The 22,867-nt window shown below is 49.5% G+C and overlaps 1 protein-coding gene across 8 annotated transcripts in view; it reads right to left on the bottom strand.

Annotated features, from left to right (window-relative positions):
- Window positions 1-22,867, bottom strand: part of SMARCD3 (SWI/SNF related BAF chromatin remodeling complex subunit D3) — a 289,042-nt gene that overhangs the window by 264,552 nt on the left and 1,623 nt on the right. For 4 of the 8 annotated variants that reach the window (XM_089776877.1, XM_089776882.1, XM_089776879.1 and 1 more), the window contains exons 2-3: window positions 16,714-16,909; window positions 15,410-15,439 (exon numbers count right to left, since the gene is read on the bottom strand). The gene's annotated coding sequence lies outside the window, so the exon portion shown is untranslated. The remainder of the gene's footprint in view (window positions 1-15,409; window positions 15,440-16,713; window positions 16,910-22,867) is intronic. The other 4 variants (XM_089776878.1, XM_089776884.1, XM_089776876.1 and 1 more) reach the window with 1 other exon arrangement.

Genomic DNA, 22,867 nt, shown 5'->3' with positions numbered 1-22,867 from the left:
AACTAGAAGTGACCACTAGGATTACCTAATCGGACATGCTCCGTAACTTAGGCCAAGCTTCCTTAATAGCGATATATATGGAGATATAATACAGTCCCCTGCCCTCAGGCAGGACCAAGTACCATCCCTGACAAATTTGCCCTAGAACCCTAAATAGCCCCCCCTCAAGGACTGAACTCACAACCCTGGGTTTAGTAGGCCAATACTCAAACCACTGAGCAATCCCTCCCCCAGATGATAACAGATAATCAATTAATCAATTACCCGGTAAGCACCACCCTTAACAGGTGATTCTTTTAAGGTAATGGTTAACTAGTACCTGGAAGCAGCCCTCCACCTGCTCTCAGGCACAGGTGGAGGCCTGCTCCAACCCTACCAGGCCCTCTGCATATGGCTGTCAGCTCCCAGCCCACACAGGCCATCAGCTATGCTGGCCTTATATGGGGCCAAAATCAGTTAGGCTGAAGCAGCCCCACACGGCTCCAGGCCAGCTGCTTCCAGCCCCAGCACCCACCCCCATTTAATCACTTAATTTAATGTTTAACAGGTTAACTAGAATCATAGAATTATAGAGCTGGAAGAGACCTCAGGAGGTCATCGAGTCCAGCCCCCTACACAAGGCAGGACCAATCCCAACTAAATCAACCGAGCCAGGGCTTTGTCAAGCCGAAACTTAAAAACCTCTAGGGACGGAGTTTCCAACCCCTCCCTAGGGAACCCATCCCAGTGCTTCCCCACCCTCCTAGGGAAATAGTTTTTCCTAATATCCAACCTAGACCTCTCCCACTGTAACTTGAAACCATTGCTCCTTGTTCTACCATCCGTCACTGCTGTGAACAGCCTTTCTCCATCCTCTTTGGAACCTCCCTTCAGGAAGTTGAAGGCTGCTATCAAATCCCTCCTCACTCTTCTTTTCTGTAGACTAAACAAACCCAAATCCCTCAGTCTCTCCTCATACGTCATGCGCTCCAGCTCCTTAGTCATTTTGTTCATCCTCCGCTGGACTCTCTCCAATGCGTCCACATCCTTTCTATAGTGGGGGGCCCAGAACTGGACACAATATTCCAGATGTGGCCACACCAGAGCCGAATAAAAGGGAATAATCACTTCTCTGGATCTGGTGGCAATGCTCCTCCTAATGCACCCCAATATGCCATTAGCCTTCTTGGCTACAAGGGCACACTGTTGACTCATATCCAGCTTCTCATCCACTGTAACCCCCAGGTCCTTTTCTGCGCAACTGCTACTTAGCCATTCGGTCCCCAGCCTGTAACAATGCTTGGGATTCTTCCGTCCCAAGTGCAGGACTATTCTTGTCTTTGTTGAACCTCATCAGATTTCTTTTGACCCAATCCTCTAACCTGTCCAGGTCACTCTGGACCCTATCCCTGCCCTCCAGCGTATCTACCTCTCCCCCTAGCTTAGTGTCATCTGCAAACTTGCTGAGGGTGAAATCCATCCCCTCACCCAGGTCATTAATAAAGATGTTGAACAAAACCGGTCCAAGAACAGATCCTTGGGGTACTCCACTAGAAACTGACCGCCGTCTTGACATTGAGCCATTGATTACTACCCGTTGGGCCCGACAGTCTAGCCAGCTCTATATCAATCTTACAGTCCATTTCGCCAATCCATATTCCCTTAACTTGCTGGCAAGAATATTGTGGGAGACCGTAACAAAAGCTTTGCTAAAGTCAAGGTATATCACATCCACTGACTTTCCCATATCCACAGAGCCAGTTAGAAGCTAATCAGATTGCAAATGGTTTTAGGGGACAACCTTGGCTCAAATGATCATGAGCTAATTCAGTTCAAACTAAATGGTAGGATAAACAAAAATAAATCTGAGACTAGGGTTTTTGACCTCAAAAGGGCTAACTTTAATAAATTAAGGAAATTAGTTAGGGAAGTGGATTGGACTAAAGAATTTATGGATCTAAAGGCGGAGGAGGCCTGGGATTATTTTAAGTTAAAGTTGCAGAAGCTATCAGAAGCCTGTATCCCAAGGGGAAAAAAATTATAGGCAGGTGTTTTAGACCAAGATGGATGAGCAAGCATCTCAAAGAGGTGATTAAGAAAAAGCAGAAAGCATATAAGGAGTGGAAGATGGGAGGGACCAGCAAAGAAAGCTACCTTATTGAGGTTAGAGCATGTAGGGACAAAGTGAGAAAGGCTAAAAGTCATGTAGAGTTGGACCTTGCAAAGGGAATTAAAACCAATAGTAAAAGTTTTATAGACATATAAATAGGAAAAAAACAAAAAAAGAAGAAGTGGGACCGCTAATCACTGAGGATGGAGTGGAGGTTAAGGATAATCTAGGAATGGCCCAATATTTAAACAAATACTTTGCTTCAGTCTTTAATGAGGCTAATGAGGATCTTAGGGGTAATGGCAATATAACAAATGCGAATAAGGATATGGAGGTAGATATTACCATATCCGAGGTAAAAGACAAACTCGAACAGCTTAATGGGAGTAAATCGGGGGGCCCAGATAATCTTCATCCAAGAATATTAAAGGAACTGGCACACGAAATTGCAAGTCCATTAGCAAAAAATTTTAATGAATCTCTAAACTCAGGGGTTGTACCATTTGACTGGAGAATTGCTAATATAGTTCCTATTTTTAAGAAAGGGAAAAAAGTGACCCGGGTAACTACAGGCCTGTTAGTTTGAAATCTGTAGTATGCAAGGTCTTGGAAAAAATTTTTAAGGAGAAAGTAGTTAGAGACATTGAGGTTAATGACAATTGGGATAAATTACAACATGGTTTTATAAAAGGAAGATCGTGCCAAACCAACCTGATCTTCTTTGAGAAAGTAACAGATTTTTTAAATAAAGGTAATGCAGTGGATCTAATCTACCTCGATTTCAGTAAGGCATTTGATACAGTACCACATGGGAAATTATTGGTTAAATTTTAAAAGATGGGGATCAATATGAAAATTGAGAGGTGGATAAGCAACTGGTTAAAGGGGAGACTACAGCGGGTCATACCGAAAGGTGAAGTGTCAGGTTGGAGGAAGGTTACTAGCGGAGTTCCTCAGGTATCAGTTTTGGGACCAATCTTATTTAATCTTTTTATTACTGACCTTGGCACCAAAAGTGGGAGTGTGCTAATAAAGTCTGTGGATGACACAAAGTTGGGAGGTATTGCCAATTCAGTAAAGGATTGGGATATCATACAGGAAGATCTGGATGATCTTGTAAATTGGAGTAATAGCATTAGGATAAAATTTAATAGTGAGAAGTGTAAGGTTATGCATTTAGGGATTAATAACAAGAATTTTAGTTATAAATTGTATAAATGTGACATGGCTGTGAAAAAGGCTAATACGGTCTTGGGATGCATTAGGCGAGGTATTTCCAGTAGAGATAAGGAGGTGTTAGTGTCGTTATACAAGGCATTGTTGAGACCTCATTTGGAATACTGTGTGCAGTTCTGGTCTCCCACGTTTAAGAAGGATGAATTCAAACTGGAACAGGCACAAAGAAGGGCCACTAGGATGATCCGAGAAATGGAAAACCTGTCTTATGAAAGGAGACTCAAGGAGCTTGGCTTGTTTACCTTAACCAAAAGAAGGCTGAGGGGAGACATGATTGCTCTCTTTAAATATATTAGAGGGATAAATACCAGGGAGGGAGAGGAATTATTTAAGCTCAGTATCAATGTGGGCACAAGAAAAAATGGATATAAACTGGCTATCAGGAAGTTTAGACTTGAAATTAGACAAAGGTTTCTAATCATTAGAGGAGTGAAGTTTTGGAACAGCCTTCCAAGGGAAGTAGTGGGGGCAAAAGATCTATCTGGCTTCAAGATTAAGCTAGATGGGTTTATGAAGGGGATCTTGGCAACTAAGTGACCTTTCACTATCAGTGGTAAATAGGCCTATAGTGGAGTGATAGGAGTTACTATAGAGAACTTTTTCCTGGATGTCTGGCTGGTGAGTCTTGCCCACATGCTCAGGGTTCAGCTGATCGCCATATTTGGGGTCGGGAAGGAATTTTCCTCCAGGGTAGATTGGCTGAGGCCCTGGAGGTTTTTCGTCTTCCTCTGTAGCATGGGACACGGATCACTTGCTGGAGGATTCTCTGCATCTTGGGGTCTTTAAACCATCATTTGAGGACTTCAATATCTGAGATATAGGCAAGAAGATTATTCCAGGAGTGGGTGGGTGAGATTCTGTGGCCTGCATTGTGCAGGGGGTCAGACTAGATGATCATAATGGTCCCTTCTGACCTTAAAGTCTATGAGTTTATGAGTCTGGTCAGGCACCACTTGCCCTTCATGAATCCATGTTGACTATTCCTGATCACTGTCCCCTCTTCCCAGTGCTTCAAAATGGATTCCTTGAGGATCCTCTCCACGATTTTTCTAGGGACTGAGGTAAGGCTGATAGGTCTGTAGTTCCCTGGATTGTCCTTCTTCCCTTTTTTAAAGATGGGCACTACATTTGCCTTTTTCCAATCTTCCGAGATCTCTCCCGATCTCCACGAGTTTTCAAAGATAATGGCCAAAGGCTCCGCGATAACATTTGCCAACTCCCTCGGTACCCTCGGATGCATTAAATCTGGGCCCATGGATTTGTGTATTGTTTCGCTTTTCTAAATAGTTCCTAACTTGTTACTTTCCCACCAAGGCCTGTCCACCTCCTTCCCATACTGCGTTGCCTAGTGCATTTGTATAGGAGCGGACCTTGTCCGTGAAGACAGAGGCAAAGAAAGCATTGAATACTTCAGCTTTTCCCACATCATCTGTCACTAGGTTACCTCCCTCATCTAGTAGGGGCCCCACACCCTTTTTGATCACCCTCTTATTGCTAATATGCCTGTAGAAACCTTTCTTGTTATCCTTCACATCCCTTGCCAGCTGCAATTCCAATTGTGCTTTCACCTTCCTGATAACTCCCCTGCATTCTTGAGCAATATATTTATACTCCTCCCTAGTCATCTGTCCAAGTTTCCACTTCTTGTAAGCTTCTTTTTTGTGTTTAAGCTCACCAAGGATGTCCCCGGAAAGCCAATCTGGTCACCTACTATATTTGCTTTTCTTGCTGCACATCGGGATGGTTTCTTCCTGTGCTTTTAATAAGGCTTCTTTAAAATACTGCCAGCTCTCCTGCACTCCTTTCCACATCATGTAAGCATCCCAGGAAATCCTGTCCATCAGTTCTCTTAAGGAGTCAAAGTCTGCTCTTCTGAAGTCCAAGGTGTGTATTTTGCTACTCTCCTTTCTTCCTTTGGTCAGGATCCTGAAATCGACCGTCTCATGATCACTGCTTCCCAGGTTGTCACCCACCTCTACTTCCCCTACTAGTTCCTCCCTGTTTGCGAGCAGATGGTCAAGCTGCACATGGTCCCTTGTCGGTTCCTTTAGCACTCGTACCAAGAAGTTATCCCCAACATTCTCCAAAAACTTCCTGGATTGTCTGTGTGCCCTGTGTTTAATCAAGGTGATTAAAGTCGCCCATGAAAACCAGGGCCTGCGATCTGGAAGCTTCTCTCATTTGTCCAAAGAAAGTCTCATCTACCTCATCCATCTGATCCGGTGGTCCATAGCAAACCCCAATCACATCACCACCCCTGTTGCTTCCACCTCTAAACTTAACCCATAGACTCTCAACAGGCTTTTCTCCCTCTGAATACTGGAGCTCTGAGCAATCAAACTGCTCTCTTACATACAATGCAATTCCTCCTCCTTTTCCCCCCACCTGTTCTTCCTAAACAGTTTATACCCTTCCATGACAGCGCTCCAGTCATGTGAGTCATCCCACCAAGTCTCTGTTATTCCAATCAAATCATAGTTCTTTAACTAGGCAGGGCTTCTAATTCTTCCTGTTTGTTTCCCAGGCTTCTCGCATTTGTGTATAAACACCTCAGATAACCAGTTGATCGCCCTACCTTCTCCATCTGAGTTAGGGGTCCTCCCTTGTTGCTCATTCCTCCTTGTGTTTCTTCCTGGTATCCGACTTCCTCACTTACCTCAGGGCTTTGATCACCGTCCCCCAACGAACCTAGTTTAAAGCCCTCCTCACTAGGTTGGCAAGCCTGCCTGCGAAGACGCTCTTTCCTCTCTTGAAAAAAAACAGCAAGCATATGGTCTGGTAGCACTTTATAGACTAACAAAACATGTAGATGGTATCAGGAGCTTTCGTGGGCACAGCCCACTTCTTCAGATGACCAGAGTTATGATTAGAGGATAAGAAAATTCAAAATAAATAGGAGAAGGGAAGGGGGCGGGGGAGAAAGATGTTCTGTCACCCACCCCCCTACCTCTATGAATAAAGTATCAGGAGAAAGGGTGCTAAACCTGAGTAGATAAGATCAAAGTCAGTGAATGGATAAGGCAGGAAGGATACCATTCAGAAAGTAAAATGCAGGACAATGTAGCACTTTAAAGACTAACAAGATGGTTTATTAGATGATGAGCTTTCGTGGGCCAGACCCACTTCCTCAGATCAAATAGTCAGAAAGTACTTCAGAAAGTAGTTAGCACCTTCATTGATAAAGGTTCCACCACTCCATATCTTGATTAAGTCCATAATTAATTGAATTGAATTTGCATATGTATTGTGATTCCAAGCTTTCCCTTTGGATTTCGCTTGAGGAACTGGCCTGTGACAAGACCACCACCTTCAGATCTGTGAGATTATGGTTAGGTGAACAGAAATGTTCTGCCACTGGCTTCAGAGTATTTTCTTTACATATATCCGATTTGTGTCCATTGAGGTGGATCCCATCTCTTCCTAACAATCCTTTTGCCCGGAACAGACTCCCATGGTCGAAGAAACCAAAGCCCTCTCTCCGACACCACCTGCGCAACCTTGCATTTACTTCCTCAATTTGACTATCCCAACCTGGACCTTTTCCTTCAACCGGAAGGATGGACGAGAACACCACTTGCGCTTCAAATTACTTGATCCTTCTTCCCAGTGCTACATAATCTGCTGTGACCCTCTCAAGGTCATTCTTGGCTGTATCATTAGTTCCTACATGGAGAAGCAGGAAGGGGTAGTGATCCGAAGGTTTGATCACTTTCGGAAGACTCTCGGTCACATCCTGAATGCGAGCTCCTGGTAAGCAGCACACTTCTCGACATTCCAGGTCTGGATGGCAGATGGATGACTCAGTCCCTCTTAGGAGGGAGTCCCCGACCACCATCTCCTGTCTTCATCTTTGGGGGGGGTCGTGGAACCCCCATTCCTAGGATTACGCATCACATGCCTTCCGGTAGGTGGTGTTCCCTTCTGATTTCTTCCCTGAGGCTATGTCTAGACTGCAAGCCTCTTTCGAAAAAGAGCGTCTAGACTGCAAGCAGTACTTTCAAAAAAGCAAGCCGCTTTTTCGAAAGAAAGCAGTGAGTGAGTCTGGATGCTCTCTTTCTAAAAAGCCCTGTTGGCATTCAAGAACACCTTTTTTCGAAAGAGCACTTTCGAAAAAAGGCGTTCTTCCTCATGAAATGAGGTTTACCGCCGTCGAAAGAAAAGCCGCATTCTTTCGATTTAATTTCGAAAGACTGTGGCTGCAGTCTAGACGCAAGTGAAGTTTTCTTAAAAAAAAAGGCTACTTTTTTCTAAAAAAACCCTGAGTCTAAACACAGCCTGAGAAGTCCCTGCCAAAGCATTCTCCACCGCAGTGCCTGTGCAGAGAGCCTGGTAGCGGTTACTTATCTCTACAGGAATGGGGGATACCTGAGTTGGCCTTCTCCTTCTAGAGGTTACATGCTGCCAGTTCTCTTCCTTGTCCTGTACTGCCCTGACTGGCTCTTCAGCCTGCGGTGCCTGCAGGATTAAACGCTGCCTTCTATAGAGGAAGTCTCCATCCTCTCTGATAGAACGTAGGGTTGATACTTGGGCCTCAAGTCCTCTAATTTTTTCTTCCAAAATGGTGACCAGCTTGCACTTAGTGCAGATGAAATCCCTCGTTTCTTCTGGGAGGAAGACTGTAGTCGGTCTGCCTGCCCGGAGGGGTTCCTCCTCCTCCGGCTCAGTGGGCGGCCAGTCCCTTTAAGGCCAGCCCCGTTAGTTCCCAGGGAGCAGTCCGGCCCTTAGTTCAGGGTGTGACAGCCACAAACCACCCCCGTCAGTTTATAAGGGGTGGCCCGGCCCTCGGTGCAGGGTGTGGCAGCAAACCAACCCAGTTAGTTTATAACTGGTGGCCAGGCCCTCAGTTCAGGGAGTGGCAACACACAAGCACAGTCAGTTCATAAGCAGTAGCCAGGCCCTTGGTTCAGGGAAGGGCAGCGAACACACAAAGTCAGGAAGCTCCTTGTTCAGGAGGGGTGCAGGCGGATCACCTGTGGCAGTGGCGAGGGGGGAGACTGCTACCCAATAGGTGGGTGGCAGGGTGGGGCGTACCCACTGCGTAGGCCCACCCACTCCACTGCGCCCCGGCTCAGGGCCCTAGGGCAGCAGTGCAGACTGCTTCAGCTCAGTGGAGGCTCCAGCCCAAAACACGCCAGCCTAGGGGCCTTTAACAGCCCCCACTATCCCTGGGCCACTTCCGTTCTCCCCCCCTCGGGCGGTACCTAGGTGTCGGGCGGTGGAGGCAGAGAGTCCAGGAGGGTCTCATCCCACTGGGACAGCCCGGTCCAGTCGGTTGCCGCTTGCAGGTCATGGGGGCTCAGCTGGGCTCCGGGTGCAGGCGGGGTCAGGCAATTGGCCCAGGCCTCAGAGTCAGGGTCCATGGAAGTCTCCGGCGGTGCCTCCGGTCGAGGTAGCCGGGGCTGTAGCTGGGGCCACTTCTCCTGGTTCCGGGGCAGGTGCTGGAGCACTGGCTCGGGCTGGCCCTGTGGCTCCTCCGTTGCTTCTGGGAAGGTAGGCTGGCTACGCTGGGCCTCCGCCTCCCAGGCAGGGAGCCAGTAGTCTGCCTCTGGGCCCCGGCAGGTAGGGGGCCCTGGCCAGGCCTTGGTGCCCACTCCCCAGGCTGGGAGTCCAGGAGAGGCCTCTAGCCTCTTGGCAGGCTCAGCCCTGACTGAGGCTGCTGCCTGGGCTTTTATAGTCCTGGGCCTACTCCCTGGCTTCCGGTCAGGTGACAGGGTGGGGTTAGCCTCAGCCCAACATGGCATCTGGAGGGTTCCTCCTCCTCTGGCTCTGTGGGTGGCCACTCCACCCCACTACAAAGACAAACATGACACATGCTGTGCAGGTAGCAACAGCAGACTTATCGCCATCCATACCTGGCTTCCTTCTGAAAGATTCCTCAGTTGTTATTAAATGCCTCCTTCAAGGGCAGGAGTGTAGTGAAAAGATGTTAAAGAATGGCAAGTGTCTCTCACCCCCTTCCCAACTCCCTCTCCAAACTCCCTGTTAACAGCCCCTGTTCACAAGCTTTTACATCCCTAATCCTTATCCAGTAGTTTCTGCATCAAAGCCATAAGTTTGGTTTAAGATACAACATGTCAGTTAGAAATAAACCCAGACTTGATATACAAGTTTAAAGTAATAGAGAATCCACCATATCCTTGGGCAAACTTTTATTAATTACAATTCCAGTAAAAAATGTGTACCTTATTTCTAATCTGAATTTGTCTAACTTCAGCATCCACCCGTTGAAGCACATTCTCCTTCTTCTGCTGGATTTAAGGCCATCTCCTATCAATGTAAATGTCTTCCCTGTGGATATTTACAGAATGTGACCAATTCATCCCTCACTCTTCTTTTGGCTAAACTAAATAGATTGAGCTTAGACAGACTAACTATTAAAGCAGGTTTTTCAGACCTTAAATCATCCTTGTAACTGTTCTCTGATCCCTTTCCAATTTTTCAATATCCTTTTTAAGTGTGGACACCAGAATTGGATGTACTATTCAGTAATGGGCTCACTAATGTCATACCAACCTGTTCCTGTTCAGTAGTCCCTTGCTTATACATCAAAGGATTGCTTTTGTCCCCTTAGCTACAGCATGACACTCCAAGAAAGAACCCTAAGTTCTTTTCAGTGTCTCTACATTGTAGGATACAGCAGTCCATCTTGCAAATGTGATATTCATTCTTTGTTTCAAAATGTATGGCATTGCTATATTAAAATACCTGGCATTCAAATTATACATGTTACCAAGCAAACCAGATTGGTCTATGTAACTGACATAACCCTATCATTACTTACCACTCCACCATCTGCATATTTTGCTGGCATTGATTTTATATTTTCTTCCAGATCATTATTGAATTCTTCCAGATTTTATATTTTCTTCTGATCCCAATTTGCAGAAAGAGTGTCAGTCCAGAAGAGGGAAGCATTTCTGACCTGGAGGAGGGCTATAAGAGTGGGTGCAGGATCTTGGAGGGGGCTGTGACCTGGGGTAGGAGTGGAGGAGAGAATGTGAGGGCTTGGTTGTGACCTAGGTCAGGAGGGGGCTGTGATCTGGGGCAGGGGATTGGGGTACAGGGCCTGGGAGTGGGTATGGGTTAGGGATAAGAATATTAAAACATATTTAAGTAACTGTATAACTGCTGAAAATTTCAATGGTTACATGTGGCGGTGGCAGTCGGTTCCCCAGGTGCTGGTGCACGCAGGGAGCTGGCTTTTAAGCAGGCTTCCCACGTGTACCAGGAGCCTGTGTGTAACCGTGAAGGTCAACCGGTGAGCCAAGGCTCGTTGGTTAACAGTGTTCACGGTTACACTTTCACAGTCCTAACCTGGAGCAGGGGTGCAGGAGGGTGACCAGAGAGTTGAGGGGAGAATGAATTGAGGTGCCAAGTGCAGGCTCTGGTCAGGAAGTGCTTACCTGAGGCGGCTCCTGTCCAGTAGCCCATCCTGGCCCTCGGGCATGCTGCCTGACTGCTGAACCCCCACACACTGCTCAAAGTGGCTGGCTGCAAGGGCCATGTGCACACCAGAAGAAGACTCTCTGGCAAGCAAAGCCCAGGCAGCTCCCACTGGCCAGTTTCTGGGAGCATGAAGCACATGGCCCTTGCAGCCAGCCGCTTTGAGCAGCACGTGGGGGTGCAGCAGGAAGGGAGCCTGCTCGAGGCTCCCACTGGGCAGTAAAATGGTGGCAGGCTAGGTCCAGCAGTTTGGCAGGATGAATCCATACCACGGGCTATATTTTGTCCACCTCTGCTGTAAGGCATGTTTTCTAATCCATTAATCATACTCATGACTGCTTGGTCTCCAAACATCATCATCCTTGAATTGTAGACCTCAGAATTGGACACATATTCCAGCATCACTTGCACTAATGCCAGATATATAGAATAACGTCTTAATGCCTACATCCAAGGATTGCACTGGGCACACCGCAGTGCTAGTAGCTCATGTTCATCTGATTATCCACCACTACCCCAAATCTGTTTCAGAGTCATTACTTCCCATGATAGAGTCACTCATCCTATAAGTTTTGCCTACATTCTTTGTTCCTGGATGCATATATTTCACCATATTAAAACATACTGTTTGCTTTCACTCAGCTTACCAAGAAATTCAGATTCTTCTGTATCGGTGACCTCTCTTCGTCACCCCTCCCACAATGTGTATCATCTTCAAACTTTCTTCCAGGCCATTGATAAAAATGTTAAACTGTATAGCTTCTATTTGATAATGAGTCTTCATTTACAATTATATTTTGTAATTGTAACCTTCAAAATCACACTCTGACAGATCTCCAAGTAGCTGTCTTATCACAAAGCAGCTCTACAAGCCAGATCCACAGGGAAACATTGGAATAACAGTTCATCCGCAAATTCAATTCACATGATAATAGACTCATTCGTGATGGAAGTTGGTTGGGACACTACCAATTTAACAATTATTGAAGGTGCTAACAGCTCTCTAAGGAGTATCCTTCCTGACATGGGAATCGATCTATTGACTTTGATTTTTATCTGCTTCAGTTTAAGTACCCATTCTCCAGATACTTACTGATGCTCTGTCTCCCACCTCCCTCCCTTTTTCTTCCCTGCCCTCTTCATTTCCCCTCTCCTATTTATTTTGAGTGTACACATCCCAAACTCATAACTCCAGTCATCTAAAAATGTGGGCTGTGTCCACAAAAGCTCATGATACCATCTACATATTTTGTTAGTCAATAATGTGCTACCAGACCATTTGTTGTTTTTTTCTGTAACAGATTAACTCGGCTACCCCCTGAAGATTTTGAGGCCTGTCAGGCAACTTTAAGTCCATTTAACATGTATCATGTTAATTCTATATAATTCTAGTTTTTAATCAAATGTCAAATGGTATCAAGTCAAATGCCTTGCAAAAGTCTATTAAATCAGCATTATTACCTTTATGAATCACCTAATCAATCATTTTCTGCTTTATGAAACTGGCCTTTTTAAAGTGTTTGGGTTACTGCTTCTGACCATGGCAATGGGTTCCGGCTTCGCTCTCCCTTCCAGGAGTCATGTAGTAATTTTTATTATCAGAAGTGGACTGCGTTGCAAGGAAGTTTCAGAGTCCATAATAAAATCAAATGTTATGCTCTTAAATTAGTAATCCCAAAATCTCTTTTGCATTACCCAGGCTCCCAACTTTGCATTACCCAGGCTCCCCTCCATATCCTTCAATTTGTTTCCAAGATCTCAATTCTGCATTGAGGTCTTGTATCTTTCCTCTTTGTAATCCTCCCCTTTTATTAGTTTAACATCCTCCTAACCACTCTAGCCACCTAGCACAGAGGTTCCCCATGAATCCCTGCCTGCCAGGCTGCTCCTAGTTTTTAATTAGCCCCAGCCCGCTGGAGTTCCCCATAAAGGAATTTTCTTCCCAACTACTTCTCCATGCAGCAGTAGGGTGAATGGGGAGGCTGGCAACCAGGTGTGCTGCAGCTGGAGCCAGGGCAGTGGTGAGGCTGTCCCTATTGGGGCAGCCTCATCATGGCCCCACTTCCAGCTCTCATAGCCGGTTTGCTGCTGCTGGCAGGGCTGCATGGCGAGTGGCTGCGGTGCTGCGGGGAGAGGGACGGCCATGTGGCAGGTAGAGGGGCCAGGACCTACCCCGGCTGTATGGCGGGGGAGGGAAACCAGGGTCTGCCATGTGTCGGGGGGACAGGATCTGCCATGGCCGCGTGTTGGTGGGGGGGGGGGGGGGGGGGGGGGCTGCCACATGCAAATAAAATGTTTCTGGTCTACCAAAAGTTTGTGAATGGGTCTGCCAATCCTGGTACAAAAAAGGTTGGGAACCACTGATCTAGAAGATTGGTTCCCCCTACTCCATAAGTGGAGGCCATCCCAAGTATACAGACCCCTCTTCCAACAGAAGGTGAACCAGAATTCCACAAAACCAAAACCTTCTCTACATCACTTCAGACCCTTGTAAAGTAAGCTTAGTTAAATTAAGTCACTGTAGCAATAAACACACATTTTTATGTCCTTAGCAAAACAACACAACGATTGTCATGAAATCCAATAGATATGGCTTAGCCAAACTCCAAGTTTATGTTTTAGTCACAGGAGTAACTAATGAAATTATCTGTCCTATGCTATCAAGAAGGTCAGACTAGATGGCCCTCTGGCCTTAAACTCTATGAATAATCATTTACTGCAAGGTTTCTTGGATCTCCATTTGTAGCAGCTGATGATGGACATTGACAGTTCAGGAAGCTGTCCTTAGAGTCTGATTTGGACCTATGTATTTTTAAAGGGAAAAACAAACAACCCCCCAAAACACTTCCAGCTCTTCATTTTCTACCATATAAAGAAAAAGAAGATGGCACAAGCCTTTTTTTTCCCCAAAAATTGATCTATGGGTCACTTCGAAGTCATTCCCACTGAACTCCCTGATATTTACAAATTTAACTCCACCTCTGCACCATGATATCCCTTGTAATTAAAGAATTGTACACAATTTTCACATGGCACTTGTGCTGCCAGAGGAAACAGTAACAAATTGTTTTATTGTTTAAGAGCACTCAACATGCACTGAGTGTTTTTTTACAACCCTTGTAATTTTCCCAAATCAAGTCCAATTTCCATCAGCCCACTAAAAGGCACACTGTAATCTAAGGACTGTATGCAAATATGTGCCAAATGCATGTTTATACCATTTTCCAGGGAGGCACTAGAGCTGAGCAAAGAAACATAAAAAAGGGGCACAATGCATTTTTATAATTGCAAAACTGTATTTCTTCACCACTCTCTTGGTTCTTGAAAACAGCTGAACCACTCTTACTAAAGACATACAAAAATGTCATTCCCATGGAATATGACAAATTTCAAAGCAATGAGTAAAAGATGATAAAGTAAAAAATATGGGGAAATGACCCCTTTATAAATACATACACCTCTGCAACTTCAACTATAGGGTGTCCCCCCCTTTTTTTTAACAGATGTGAGATTTATAGAAAAATGAGTAAGAGGACATCTATCCCTGGCCCTTAAAACCTACCCATGGCAAAGGGGGGGGGGATCAATGCTGATATCAGGAGAGATAAATAGGGCAGGAATACATTATGAAAGACCTTCAAGATAAGGACAGGAAGTTTGTGTCTGATACCCTGGAGATGGAGCCAGCAGAGAGACTAAAACAAAATGACAGTGAAAATGACAGTCCAGGAGGATTATGAAAATGAAGATAAGAAGGTGATAAGTAACAGTCCACATGGATATGTCAAGAACAAATTGTGTCAAACCATCCTAATAGCTTTATTTGACAGGGTAACAAGCCTGGTGGATAATGGGGAAGTGGTAGATGTAGCATATATAGACTTTAGTAAAGCATATGATACAGTCTCATATGACCTTCTCATTAATAAACTAGAGAAACACAATCTAGGTTGAGGCAGGCTGCATTTGGCCCACCAAACATTTTAATCTGGCCCACTGCAAACCTCCTGCAGGTGCCCTGGCTGCCACCGCCCTACACAACGTGCAAAGCCGCTGGCTGCTTGGCCAGTGTGTATGTGCAGCATGGCTGTTGGGGGTCAGAGGGTCTCCATGCCCTGTCCTCACCCTGAGCACCATCCTCACAGCATCCCATTGCCTAGAAACTGGACAATGGGAGCTGCAAAAATAGTGCTTGTTGGCACAGGCAGCACAAAAAGACCAGCTGCCCCTCTTTCCCCCAAAGGTGTGCTGTGCATACACACATGTTGCCCCCAGCATCTGGCCACTTTGAACGCCATGTGGAGCCGCAGCAACAAGGGAGCCTGTCTCAGCATCCAGCTGGGCTGCCAGGCGGGAGCAGACTATGGTAAGCACCTCCTGGCTACAGCCTGCACTAGGCACCCTATCCTCTACTGTACCCCAATCACCCCTGCCCGAGATCACAACCTCTTCCTGTAGCCAACCCTCTGAAGCCCTCCTACACCCTGCCCCAGGTTGCAACCTGCTACAGCACCCAAACTCCCTCCCAGAACCCACACCTCCTAACTCTTTACTCAGAGCTCCCTCCTGTAGCCAAAATCCCTCTCAGACCCTTCACCCATTCCATTAATGTCATACAAATTGCAGCCCCTGACTACTTACCAAATGATCTGGACAAACTGGAGAAACGATCTGAGATAAATAGAATGAAATTCAATAAGGACAAATGTAAAATATGCCACTTAGGAAAGAACAATCAGTTGCACACATACAAAATAGGAAATGACTACATAGGAAGGAGTGGAGCTATGGTAACACTGTGTTCTTCCACTACTCTTATTACCAATGACCACCAAAGTGAACTTTGCAAGTCTAAGCAAGGAAAAGGACCCCTGTAAATTGTCCCCTGTAAATCCAATGCTTGTACGGCTGCTCCGAAGAGATTCAGATGCCTGCTCCGCTGATCAATGTAGTGCCAACAGTTAGGCTTTTTGTTTCTACTGGTAATGCAGATTCACATATGCCTTGGTGCACAAAAAATTTAGCCTGAACATGGATGGAAAAGATTAGAAAGAACATTGGCACTGATCCAACAATGGAAAAGAGAAAACCAGTTACAGAGACTATAAAGAAGTGATCAAATCACAAGGGACTGTATGACCCATTGGAAAATCCTCCTGCGAAAGTGACATAAGGCAGTGGAATTGATACTAAAGACAAAAGAATTGAACTGTGGAAGCCAGTATGTTGGCGTAAATATGGAGCTGACCAATCATAGAATCATAGAACACTGGAACTGGAAGGGATCTCGAAAGGTCATCTAGTCCAATCCCCTGCCCTCATGGCAGGATCCAAGACCCTCTAGACCATCCCTGATAGACCTCTATCTAACCTGCTCTTAAATCAGTATCCATGGAGACCAGGGAGGGAGGAATAGCAGGCAAAGAAGAATTCATTGTGTGACCCTATATGAAGGAAAAGAGAACTCAAAAAATGTTGATTTATGAATGGTGCAAGGATGAACATGATACCTATGCAAGTCAGTGACAGCCTGGCAAGCATCAATCACCCTTAATGAATGGAAGAGTTACTGTGAATGAACACCTTAAGATCCTCTTCTTCCCTTCTCCCCTACAGCAGGCACTCGTTTGTTCTTAACAGATGCCCTTTTCTCTCCAAGCCAGTCTCCCTGTTTTGCCACATCAATTCCCCCTCTACCAGTTATGATGAAGATCAACAACTCCGTTCCAGCCTATCTATCCCAGTATATTTCAATCTTAGCTAATCAAAGCACCAGTTAAGTTATCCAGTATTGAAGGAACAGCTCAGAACTAGGTCTGACTCCAGACAACAGTTCTAATATGCCCAAGATCCCCAAACCCAGATATTCTCCCTACCTCCCATGCAAACCATATACATCCTTCTTCCCACCAGAAACAATCCACTTTCCAAACGGTTAAACCTACCTGTACCAGACTAGGTGGATGATGAAGGCCTTAAGTCACATGTGCCTGGAACAATGGGAAACAAGAAGTTTATCCACATGTGTAGTGGGAGGTGGCTGGTTGGTTATGTCATGATGAATTAGCAGGGAAGATTCTGATCTAAGTGAAGCAGGAACTGCTGTAACTCAGCAAACCCAGGACACATTCGAATCCAGCTCTGAAAGGAGAAGGTAGGCAGTGAGTAGAAGGGAAGAGCTGAACACAACACACCACTGTGAACTTGCTGGGTCAGCACTGACTCAAGACATATCTTTGCAAGATGTAAGAAGAAAAAGATAGACAGGCTATCAGTCCCAGAGTTTGAAGAAAGGGTGGAAAGCATTTACTACTATTGTTGTTTCAGGCTATATTCCTCCTGCTGGACACATCTGGATTCTGGCTATAGCTTGGAAAGAGCTAGTTCAGAAGCTGTAACAGTGTTTGTGCCAGCACATAAAGAAAGGCTATAAAGACAGACTGTAAAGTATGATATTTGAGCAGAGACACTGTTACCGCAGCTGTACCAGGACACGGAAGGTGCGGAACTAGCTGTACTAAGGCAGGTGTAAATACAAATGCCTAAGGGGGGTAGGGTAAGATCCAAATAGCCAAAGGTAGGTAGGCTGGAATGGACCTGTTGATCCAGCTGCTGCCAGGGCACATGGACAGCATGAGTGGGTGCAGAGTCACCTTCACCTCTTCCAGGGGCAAGTCCAGAGCAAGTCCTTCTGTTCCTAGGGAAAGGGATGCAGATACAGTTCTGTCCATAGAAAAGAGGGTATCAATACAGCTGCTCCTTGGGAAGAGTGGGACAATTGATCTATGCCTATGGAAGTATGGTGACACATGATGCTGATTCTGCAAGTCATGCAGTAATGGGAGGATGTATCACAACAGGTGGAGAGAGAAAACACAGCTGTGCTCATAGGAATGGTAGATTATTACCCAGCTGTGTCTAGGGCAGCGGGGAGCTGCGGATCCTGATGTCTGAAGAGTAGATTGACCGAGAGGGAAGGATGCTCACATAGCAGTGCTAAGTCAGATGAGCAGAGCAGTGGTGTTCAGCCTGCTCTATCATGGCAAAGGTACAGAACCAACTCTTCCAGGGCAGAAAATCATCCTTGGTCTAGATCTAGCAGTGTCTGAACCTCATTTTGGCAAATAGGCAGAAATGAAGATGGACAGACCAAGGTATACACTATGCAGTGTCATTCTGAAATGAGTGAGCAGCAATATCAGATCAGAGGCACAGTATGTCAAAGCTGCTGCTGGACAGAGCCAAGAAGGGGGAAGTGGAAGGGTGATATGGGATAGTGTGGGTAGTGCTAGGCAAGGGAGGCCATGGCAAAAAACAGGAAGCTGTGCTGATTGTCTTTTGGAAGGCAGGAGTGAGTGCTAGTCTGAGAGCAGAACTAGAAGTCTCTCACAACAGAAGTACAGCACTGGACTGATGACAGTGCTGGGGTCTCTCCCAGGGAAGGGCAGCAGTGCCCTGCTGAGGACAATGCTGGGATAGGTCTGTCTCCTAGGGCTAAGGGCAGTGTCAAGCTGAGGGAAATTCTGAGGAGGGAGTCTCTCTCCAAGGGCAGAGGGCAGTGCTGGACAGAGGTCGAGGGAGCAGAAGAGTCTTTGTCTCCCAGGGCAGGTGGGGGCAGTACCTGGCATGTCTCTCTTCCAGGGGGGATGGGAGCAGTGTACCAGACTGAGCAGGGGCAGGAGAATGAATCTATCACGAGGTGAAGATAGACCCAGTCCCCAATGTGTGTCAAAGGGGCAGGAAACATGGTCATGTTGGAGATGATATAACGCAGAAATGGGGAGCAATGCTAAGCATGAGGGTCTCTTCCAAAGGCACAGCTGGGACTGAGGAAGTAGTGTTGGATCTCTCCCTCAGCAGGGGACAGTTCATTTGTCCCAGCAGCAGGGCCGGCCTGAGCCATTCGTGCACCCCAGGCCCTGGGAGAGTGGCACCGACCCCGGGAGTGCGATGCATGCACGGCCCCGCCCCAGACGCGCAGCACATGCATGGCCCTGCCCCAGGCGCCCGGCACATGCGCAGCACAGCCCCGTCCCGGGCGCGCGGAGCATGCGTGGTGCCGCCCCCACCCAGCCCAGCCCAGCCGCAGGGCCGACTTATCCATTAGGCACAGTAGGCACAGTGCCTAGGACCCACGATACTTTTAGAGGCCCACAAAAAATTTTAATTTCTTTTAAAATCAGAAGAAAAAAAATGAACTTTTAGGGTCAAAGAAAATGTTTTAATTTTTTTCTCACATCAAAAAAAATGAAACTTTTAGGGCCCACGAAAATTATTAAATTTTGCCTAAAACAGAAAAAAAATAAAATGTTGAAGTATTTAAAGTTATATCAAAAATAATTTTTAATATTGATATTTCAGGGCTCACCGAACTGCAGCGAGCCCCGCTCGCCAGCCACGCTGTCTGGCGATCTGCGCATGCGCAGATTGCATGAACCTGGCTCTTCCGGGTTGCAATCTACTTGCCACGGGTGAGTAGATTGCATTATTTGTCGAGTTCTGGATATTATTATGGTGGAAGGGGCCCACGAAGGCAAAAGTGCCTAGGGCCCACGAAAGTCATAATGTGGCCCTGCCCTGCAGCCCCGCGCAGCGCCCCCTACAATGGGGTGCCCTGGGCGGTAGTCTGGTCAGCCCGTAGCTTGGGCCAGCTCTGCCCAGCAGGAAAGAGTAGGTGAAGCCCTACAAATCCACATATAGTCACTTCAAATCCGCAGGTATCTGCATTAGGGATGTTAAAATGTATTCATTTATGTAAACATGTAACCACTGAAATGTCAACGGTTACATGTTTACACATGACGAGGGGGAGAGGCTCCAGTCCCTGCACACAACCGGGGCAGATGACCATTTTGCGGTGCTCCCCTTGGCCATGGCGCATACACGGGGCTTCTTGAAGCGTGGGGCCCGGGGCGGCTGCCCCGCTTGCCCTGCCCTATATCCGCCCCTGCACACAACCATACCCCCTACACTGCTGCCTCTGTATCCAGGGGCAGGCAGCTCCCCAAGAGCCAGTGCTCATGGGAAGCCAGCTTTTAAGCCAGCTCCCACAAGCACTGGCTCCTGCCTGAGGCCCCCGCTGGCACACGTGAGGAGTCAGCTTAAAAGTTGGCTCCCTGCGCGTACCAGCTCCCACCTCCTTGCCCTGCACTGTTACCTCTAATACAAAGGCAGCAGCACAGGAGGTTAGAGGCCTTGCATGTAACCATGCATGTTCACCAATGAGCCCAGGCTCATCAATTAACTGTGTACACAGGCACACGTTCTCATCCCTAATCCACATCCATGGATGCGGATAGCTACAGCTCATTTTTGCTGATATGGATGTCGATACTGTACACATTTTGTATCCATACAGGACTTTACTAGTAGGTAGCACCTGTTCTCACCGGAGGGAAGTAGCACAGTGCCTGGGCTTTGGGATCAGTCTACGCTGATGGAGGACACAGGAAAGGGCAGTACCCAGGATTGGGAATAAGGAAAGGGACTCGGGAAGGGGGGGGGGGTCAGACTCTCTTAGAGGACAGTGGACGGGTCTGGGAGGAGTTGGCCACCCTCTTACAGAAGAAGGGGCTAGGGCTGAGGGCAATCTCCCAGGCAGAGGAAGGGGCAAAGCCCAGGGCTGGGGACAGAGGAAGGAGCTGGAGGGCTGGTCTCCCTTCGGTGGGGAAAGGGACGATACCTGGGATAGGGGAAGAGGTTGGGGGGTTGGTCTCCCCGGTGAGAGCAGGGGAGAAGGCAGTGATGGGCTGGGGAGTCACTTTCTCCCTGGCAAGGGAATGGGCAGTGCCCAGGCTGGGGGGATCGGTCTCCCCCTGCCAGGAGAAGTGGCTGGGGATTGACTAGATTCGTCTCTCTGGTAGGGTAATTGAAGCAAAATGCAGGACAATGTAGCACTTTAAAGACTAACAAGATGGTTTATTAGATGATGAGCTTTCGTGGGCCAGACCCACTTCCTAGGGTAATGGGAGGGGGCAGTGCCTGGGCTGGGGGTCAGGACAGAGGAAGGGGCTGAGAGTTCAGTCTTCCCTTTCCAGGAATAGGGGACCAGTCCCCACCACCGTTAAGAGCAGGGGAAGGAGCTGGGAGGCCAGTCCCCCCTGGGAAGGAACTGAGGGGGTCAGGCTCCCATGGCAGAAGGGAGGAGTGTCTGGAGGTCAGTCTACCCCAGCAGTGTGGCAGAAATAAGCACGTGGGGGACAGTCTGCCACGTCCAGGCAGCAGAGAAAGGAACAGCGCCCGGCTGGGGGCAGAGGTCGGAGCTGGGGGTCAGTCTCCCCGGGATAGCTAGGAGGGGGCAGAGCCTGGACGGGGGTCGGTCCCCCCCCCGGAGTCGGAGCTGGGGGTCGGTCTCCCCGGAGTAGGCAGGAGGGGGCAGAGCCTGGACGGGGGTCGGTCCCCCCCCCCCGGGTCGGAGCAGGGGGGTCGGTCTCCCCGGAGTAGGCAGGAGGGGGCAGAGCCTGGACGGGGGTCGGTCCCCCCCCGGGTCGGAGCGGGGGGGTCGGTCTCCCCGGAGTAGGCAGGAGGGGGCAGAGCCTGGACTGGGGTCGGTCCCCCCCCCCCCCGGGTCAGAGCGGGGGGGTCGGTCTCCCCGGGGTAGCTAGGAGGGGGCAGAGCCTGGACGGGGGTCAGTCCCCCCCCGGGTCGGAGCGGGAGGGGTCGGTCTCCCTGGGGTAGGCAGGAGGGGGCAGAGCCTGGACGGGGGTCAGTCCCCCCCGGGTCGGAGCGGGAGGGGTCGGTCTCCCCGGGGTAGCTAGGAGGGGGCAGAGCCTGGACGGGGGTCGGTCCCCCCCCCCCGGGTCGGAGCTGGGGGTCAGTCTCCCCGGGGTAGCCAGGAGGGGGCAGAGCCTGGACGGGGGTCGGTCCCCCCCGGGTCAGAGCTGGGGGTCAGTCTCCCCGGAGTAGCCAGGAGGGGGCAGAGCCTGGACGGGGGTCGGTCCCCCCCCCCGGGGTCGGAGCGGGGGGGTCAGTCTCCCCGGGATAGCTAGGAGGGGGCAGAGCCTGGACGGGGGTCGGTCCCCCCCCCGGGGTCGGAGCGGGGGGTCGGTCTCCCCGGGGTAGCTAGGAGGGGGCAGAGCCTGGACGGGGGTCGGTCCCCCCGGGTCGGAGCGGGGGGTCAGTCTCCCCGGAGTAGGCAGGAGGGGACAGAGCCTGGACGGAGGTCGGTCCCCCCCGGGTCGGAGCGGGGGTCGGTCTCCCCGGGGTAGCTAGGAGGGGGCAGAGCCTGGACGGGGGTCGGTCCCCCCCGGGTCGGAGCTGGGGGTCGGTCTCCCCGGAGTAGGCAGGAGGGGGCAGAGCCTGGATGGGGGTCGGTCCCCCCCGGGTCAGAGCGGGGGGGTCGGTCTCCCCGGGGTAGGTAGGAGGGGGCAGAGCCTGGACGGGGGTCGGTCCCCCCCGGGTCGGAGCTGGGGGTCGGTCTCCCCGGAGTAGGCAGGAGGGGGCAGAGCCTGGACGGGGGTCGGTCCCCCCCCCGGGTCGGAGCGGGGGGGTCGGTCTCCCCGGAGTAGGCAGGAGGGGGCAGAGCCTGGACGGGGGTCGGTCCCCCCCCGGGTCAGAGCGGGGGGTCAGTTTCCCCGGGGTAGCCAGGAGGGGGCAGAGCCAGGACGGGGGTCGGTCCCCCCCGGGTCGGAGCTGGGGGTCAGTCTCCCCGGGATAGCTAGGAGGGGGCAGAGCCTGGACGGGGGTCGGTCCCCCCGGGTCGGAGCGGGGGGTCAGTCTCCCCGGAGTAGGCAGGAGGGGACAGAGCCTGGACGGGGGTCGGTCCCCCCGGGTCGGAGCGGGGGTCGGTCTCCCCGGGGTAGCTAGGAGGGGGCAGAGCCTGGACGGGGGTCGGTCCCCCCCGGGTCGGAGCTGGGGGTCGGTCTCCCCGGAGTAGGCAGGAGGGGGCAGAGCCTGGATGGGGGTCGGTCCCCCCCGGGTCGGAGCGGGGGGGTCGGTCTCCCCGGGGTAGGTAGGAGGGGGCAGAGCCTGGACGGGGGTCGGTCCCCCCCGGGTCGGAGCTGGGGGTCGGTCTCCCCGGAGTAGGCAGGAGGGGGCAGAGCCTGGACGGGGGTCGGTCCCCACCCCGGGTCGGAGCTGGGGGTCGGTCTCCCCGGAGTA

The sequence above is a fragment of the Pelodiscus sinensis genome, chromosome 2 (genome assembly GCF_052426305.1).
Source record: "Pelodiscus sinensis isolate ZL-2025 chromosome 2, ASM5242630v1, whole genome shotgun sequence".
NCBI lineage: Eukaryota > Metazoa > Chordata > Testudines > Trionychidae > Pelodiscus > Pelodiscus sinensis.
The sequence above is the reverse complement of the archived record's forward strand: the minus strand, read 5'-3'. Positions and strand labels throughout refer to the sequence as shown.